Below are 7500 nucleotides of genomic sequence, written 5' to 3'. Positions count from 1 at the left end.
TCTTCACCAAATGTTCATGACGAAACTTATACATGAGCAAGATTACGTTGAAAATGGATTTTAGTGCAATGATAATTCTGTGCTCTATTGGTAAATAAAAAAATTACGTGTAATTGATATTATTTTCAAGTTGATGGTTGTAAGAAGAACTGTATATGCAACATGCATGTATTTATATAGATACACACAGAAACACATATATACATACATTTCTCTCTCTATCTCTCTCTGTTAATCTTAATCTGCATTTATCTTGTGCTTATGTATGAGTTTTTTTTTTTTTTTGTTTATTTTGTGAACTGCATGAGATTTGTAATTCTCTGAACCATGTTTCGAATGCATCAGCAATAATCTTAGCTACAATTAAATGTGAATTTCGTTTACGCAAAACATTATGCACAAGGGTGAATAATAAAAAAAAGTAAAGTACAATTTCAAAAAGCTGATAAACTGAAAACGTGTTTGACTAATAACTGCGCCACAAAGGTAGTAAAAAACATAGCGAACTCCATACTAATAACACTAATTACACTCCGGGAGGCTAACACTCATTATCTTAAGTGACTGAGCATTGGGCCAGGTCTAAGGTGACCAAGGATGAGTGAGAGAGAGAGAGGGGGGGAGGGATAGACAGATAGAGATAGAGATAAAGATAGACAGATAGATAGATAGATAGATAGAGATAGATAGATAGATAGATAGATAGATAGATAGATAGATAGATAGATAGATAGATAGATAGATAGATAGATAGATAGATAGAGAGAGAGAGAGAGAGAAAGAGAGAGTGTGTGTGTGAGAGAAAGAATGAGAAAGAGAGAGAAGAGAGAGAGAGAGAGAGAGAGAGACAGAGAGAGAGAGAGAGACAGAGAGAGAAAGAGAGAGAGAAGAGAGAGAGAGAGAGAGAGAGGGAGAGAGAGAGAGAGAGAGACAGAGAGAGAGAGAGAGAGAGAGAGAGAGAGAGAGAGAGAGAGAGAGAGAGAGAGAGAGAGAGAGAGAGAGAGAGAGAGAGAGAGAGAGAGAGAGAGAGAGAGAGAGAGAGAGAGAGAGACAGAGAGAGAGAGAGAGAGAGAGAGAGAGAGAGAGAGAGAGAGAGAGAGAGAGAGAGAGAGAGAGAGAGAGAGAGAGAGAGAGAGAGAGAGAGAGAGAGAGAGAGAGAGAGAGGCAGAGGTAGAAACACAGAGACACATAGGAACAAAAAACAGGAGAAAATGAGAGCCGAGACACACAATTGATACCCCATGCACCAAGCCACCTACACACACAAACACAAACACAAGTGTACAAGAGGACGTTAGTTTTGTGTCTCGTCTCCGCCTCTATCCCATGCAGTAAACAAAGGTAGTAGAAACAGAGCGATCCCCATACTGATAACAGTAATTCCAACTCGGTAAGCTAACACTCATTATTTTAAGTGACTGTACACACGTCCACGTCTAAATTGGCCAAGAATAAGGTTAGGTTTTGCAGTGTCTAATATATTAAGGAAGAGAGAAGTAAGAAAGCAAAGGAATGAGTAACAGGGAAGAGTAATAACAGGAAGAGAAAAGGTAAATGAATGATATATGCGAAATATGCGAGGTAAACCGAATTAAATCAGTAAGATATGATAACTAGATAAGCGAAAAAGAGCCAGGATAAACTTGACACATTCAATAACAAAGGAGAGAAATAGGCAGAAGAAACCAGATAGATAATGAAAGACAAACATTACCTCGAGGAAACGAGATAAATCATACATAAAACAGACACACAGCCTAGCGGTTCTCACCCTGCTTGTCGTGAAACCCCCTCCGCACGCACGGAAGGCGGCACAAGCAATCACAGTGCTCCAACAAACTTCAAGCACACAAACACTCTCAAAGCTTGATTACCACAAGAGCACGCACACACACACAGACACACGCAACCACACGGGCACACGTATGGAGGGAAAGTTCGGGTGGACTGAATTCAATTTGCATTTACACATATGCGTGTATGTGTGAGAGTTCAAGTGGTGTCTGCGTTTATACAGGTGGGTCGAAAGTTTGGAAAAGAGAGGGCAGGAGAGGGAGGGGAGGAGGTAGAAGCGAAGGAGGAGGAGGAGGAGGAAGAAGAAAAGGAGGAAGAGAGAAAGCAAGAGAGAGAAAATGAGAGAGATACAGACGCAGGCACACACACACACACACACACACAGACGCACACACACACACACACACACACACACACACACACACACACACACACACACAGAGAAAGAGAGAGAGAGAGAGAGAGAGAGAGAGAGAGAGAGAGAGAGAGAGAGAGAGAGAGAGAGAGAGAGAGAGAGAGAGAGAGAGAGAGAGAGAGAGGCAGAAGCAGAAACACAGACAGAGAAACAGAAACAGCAGGATAGAATAAGAGCAGAGACAAAATTTTCACCCCGTGCACCCAACCACCTACACACACAAACACAAGGACACAAGTATACAAACGTATGTTAGTCTTGTGTCTTCGTCTTTGCATCAATCCCATGAAATAAACACCAATGCCCAAGCAGTCCCTGTAAAGCAAATGAGTACACCATTAGTGTGTATTTGTATATCGCATTGAGTCTGTTTGATGGAAAAGGAGGGAAGGGTGGGAAGGAGATAGGGAGAAAGGGAAAGAAATGCAAGTAACACACACACACACACACACGCACACACACACACACACACACACACACACACACACACACACGCACACACACACACACACACAGAGAGAGAGAGAGAGAGAGAGAGAGAGAGAGAGAGAGAGAGAGAGAGAGAGAGAGAGAGAGAGAGAGAGAGAGAGAGAGAGAGAGAGAGAGAGAGAGAGAGCAGATAGAAAACTTTATCTCCGTCAGCTGTACTACACCTAGTTTCTGCTTCTCTGTAGTATGGGTCTTCACCTTCGAATGATAATTTGTCTAAATGACCGTCCTTGTCCCAAAGACTATCCAATAGGTTCAGCAAAGTGGCGCTCGAATATTCTGCTCTGAGAAATTAGTCAAGGGACATTTCTAGATGCAGCGTTTATCTAGACAGAGAGCCTGGAAAGTGTACGATGACTCTCACTAAAGACAGAGGCGTGTAGGCATAGTATGTAGCTGGATATTTTGCATCACTTCGGCTTGTGCGTGCGTGCGTGCGTGTGTGTGTGTGTGTGTGTGTGTGTGTGTGTGTGTGTGTGTGTGTGTGTGTGTGTGTGTGTGTGTGTGTGTGTGTGTGTGTGTGTGTGTGTGTGTGTGTGTGTGAGTGTGTGTGTGTGTGTGTGTGTGTGTCTATATATGTATATATAAATATATGTATGCATATATATACCTATATGTATGTATATATATATATATATATATATATATATATATATATATATATATATATATGTATGTATGTATGTATGTATATGTATATATATATATTTATATCATAAAGGCGCATTAGGCCAATTTAGATGACATTTTAAGGAATTAGAAGCACTCAGAGAACGCATACCTCCGCCAAGGCACGGAAACATAGTCTGCTTGTCGAAAGTAGTAAAGGTAAAGATAATGATAATAGTAACTGATTTAATCATTTTACAAAATCCTCCGGTAAAGATTTCATAAAATAATAAAGTTATCCTGCTAACTAACTATCTAACCAACGCGACCGAAACATAACCTCTTTGGCCTAGGTAATAATATCGTCAGTATCAGTCATAATGATAAGGATAATACTGAAGAATAGGATAGCACGAAGAACTGGAAGCAATCAGAGAGCGCATACCTCCGCCAAGGCAATATGGTCACTGATGCGATAAAAATACACTTAAAGAATTCCATAAAATCACCTCTTTCTCAAGTACATAGGTGGCGTCCGTGTTTCCCTCTCTCGCAATGCTAATGAAATCTTTAAAAAAATCTGGATCAGGATTATAATCACGACCAGAATTTATTGGCACCTAAATCGGGCTAAGACATACCTCTATCCATAACTTTTTTGAGTTATCCTACTAACCAACTAACAAACAAACAGGCAAACTAACTAATCAACTAACCAACGATATCAAAAACATAACCCCCAAGACGGCAATAATGATGATTGTCAGAAATGTGAAAATAAAGAATGTAGAGCGAAATTCCAAAATGTTAAGAGCAATAATCATAATAGGGATGATAATATGATGAAAACAATGATGATACTAATAATGATATCAATGATGATGATATTGAAAATGATAATAATACTATAATTATTATTGCTAATTGCATAATTATTATTATGATATGAGAATGATGATAACAATAAGGATAATAAGGATTATAAAGATAATGATAATAATAGCAATAATAATGAAAATAACAATAATAATCATAATAATAACGATAATGATAATTATGATAATAATAATAAAAGTAGTAGTAGTAGTAATAATGATAATCATAGTAATAAAAATGATAAGTGACAACAACAATGATAAGGATAAGGATAAGGATAATAATATCAATAATGATACTAGTGATAATGATAATAATAACAATAACAACGATAATAGTGATAATGATAATAACAGCAATAAAAGATCATGAATAATTGTGATAACAGTGACAAAATAGTAATAACAAAGATAACAATGACATTAATGATGATAATGATGATAACATAATAATAAGATAGCAATGATAAAGATAATGATAATTACCTTAACAATGAGGATGATAATAATGATAATAATAATATAATGCTACTGCTAATGATAACAGTAACGATAACGATGATAAAAATAATAAAAATGATGATAATAATCATGATAATAATAGTAATGACAGAAACGAGAATAATGATAAAAATAATGAGGAGGATAACACAAATGATAATCAAATCATAATGATAATGATAAGAAAGAAAAGAATGCAGAAGACACGAGAAAGCAATTCACTCATGCTTTCATTCTTGCCACCCCCACCCCCTCGTCCCCCATCTCCCCTCTAACCCCCTTTGCATGTCACTCGGAGCGAAAGTAACTGAAGGCAGGAGGGGGAGGAGGTAGGAGGGGCAGGGATGGGGGGAGGCTGGAGGGGGAGGGATGGGGGGGAGGCAGGAGGGGGAGGGATGGGGGAGGAGGCAGGAGGGGGAGGGATGGGGGGAGGCAGGAGGGGGAGGGATGGGGGGAGGCAGGAGGGGAGGGATGGGGGAGGCAGGAGGGGGTGTCAGACACTTAAATCCTAACACATGCTGAAGGAAGATTGTTGGAGGGACGAGGGAGTGGGGGGAGATATGTGAGAGGAGAGGGGAGAAGAGAGAAAGAGAGAAGAGAGGAGAGAGAGAGAGAGAGGGTAGGAGAGAGAGAAGAGAGGAGAGAGAGAGAGAAGAGAGGGAGAGAGAGAAGAGAGAGAGAGAGAGAGAGAGAGAGAGAGAGAGAGAGAGAGAGAGAGAGAGAGAGAGAGAGAGAGAGAGAGAGAGAGAGAGAGAGAGAGAGAGAGAGAGAGAGTAAATGGGGAGAGAGAGGTAAATGGGGAGAGTGAGGGAAGAGAGAGAGAGAGAGGAAAGGAGAGAGAGAAGAGAGGAGAGAGGGAGAAAAGAGGAGAGAGAGAGGTAAATTGGGGAGAGTGAAGGAAGGGGGAGAGGAGAGGAAGAAATTATAGCACATGTTTAAGGGAATAGTGTGGAACAGGAAGGGGAAGGTCAGAGGGCAGAGGGAAGCAAAAGGGAAGAGGAGAAGAGAGAGGAGGAGAGGAGAGAGGGAACTAAGGGAAAAACGCGATGAGAGTGAGGAAAGGAGAGAGGGAGATGTATAAAAGGAATAGGATAGAAGGAGACGGTATGACGATGGAGGGGGAGACGAGAGAAGAAGGGAGAGGCGAGAGAGAGAAGTTGAGAGAGGGAGGGAAAGAGAGATTCAGTGATGGAGAGAAGGAAGGAAGAGAAGGAAGGGAAGGAAGGTATGGGATGAGGCATGGAAAAGACAGAAAGGCGAAGGGAGGGGATAGAGGACCAAGAAGAGAATGGGAAAGAGACAAAAGCAGAGAACGCTGCAGAGGTCAGAGGAGGAAGCGACGTTTCGAAAGTGGAAGGAAGAGCAAGCGCGGAGTGAGGCGGGGGAGGGGGGGGAGAGGGCGGGAGGGGGAGTCCGAGTGCCAGTGAGAGGGGTTGAGTGGGCAAGGGAGGGGATCGGGGGTGCCAATGAGGGCTTGGAGAGGGAAAGGAGGAGGAGAGGGGGTCCGAGTGCCATCATTTGAACGGCCCTCTGCAACACACAGGGCGAAAATATTACCATATGATATTGCGTTTTCTTCTGCTTTGAAGGGGGCACTTATGTATTTCTTTGTCTGCTCCGTCTCGACTCCTTTGAAGAGAAATATTGGCGTGTGAAGAGATCATTCTCTCTTATTCTTTCTTTCTTTCTTTTATTGCCTTTATCCGGCTCTCTTTCCAGCCCAATTTCTGCTTTTCTCCACCCCTCTCTCTATCTGAACACAGTATGCCACATTCTCTCTCTTTTTTTCTCTCACTCTCTCTCTGACTCTTTCACTCGCTCATTCAGTCTTTCTCTCTTCCTTCTATTTAAACATAAGCCTAAATATGAAGATATCAAAGTTCGAACCGTGTTCATCGTGACAGGCATAGAAAAGGTATAAAAGGGAATTAATATCTTCTCAATATAAGACATGAATTTAACCGGTTTCCACTGTATGTCCGCTCGAACGAAGATGTAACAGAAAACGGTCTAATGCGCCTCTTGTTCTTTGAAGATATTCATTATGATTCATATGTTTTCTACACCTTTCAGGCTTTTTCTCGGTCTTATCTTAAGAACCTTTCTGTTTCTCTCCCATTATCTAAATGTCAGTTTCTCAAGTTTTATTTTATTTTCTTTATTTTTATTTCAAATCCACCAAAGTGTCTGTCTGTCACTGTCTCTCGCTCATCTCCTTGTTCTGTCATTTCTTCATACACTTTTTATTTCCTGACTTATTCGGCCTTTCTCTTATTCCCGTGAGATGTTCGTGTGCATGAAATAAATTCTTTTTCTTTTGCATGAAGTCAATATCATAGTGATACTGATACATATACTAATACTAATAGCTAATACTAGGAGTAATAACAATATTGCTACTAATGACGATGATGGGGATCAAAATGAAAATGATAATGATAATGATACCATTAATAATGATAATAGTAGTAATGATAATGAAAGAACTGATAGCAATAGTTAATGATAATAATAATAATGATAATGATAACATTAATAATGATAATAATATTGATAATGCTAATAATAACTATAATAACAATGATAAGAATAACTGATAATGATGATGATATTGATGATGATGATAATAATTATAATAACAATAATGATAAGAACAATGATAATAAAAATAATGATAATGATAATGATAATAGTAGTCATAATGATTAGAAGAAAAAATATCAATGATAAGAAATATAATAATAAGAACAATAATAAGAATATTAGATAGAGATAATGATAATAATAGTAATAACAGTAACACTAATTGTGATGATA

The sequence above is a fragment of the Penaeus vannamei genome, chromosome 4, assembly GCF_042767895.1.
Source record: "Penaeus vannamei isolate JL-2024 chromosome 4, ASM4276789v1, whole genome shotgun sequence".
NCBI classification, from domain to species: Eukaryota; Metazoa; Arthropoda; class Malacostraca; order Decapoda; family Penaeidae; genus Penaeus; species Penaeus vannamei.
This window is presented reverse-complemented; position numbering follows the sequence as displayed.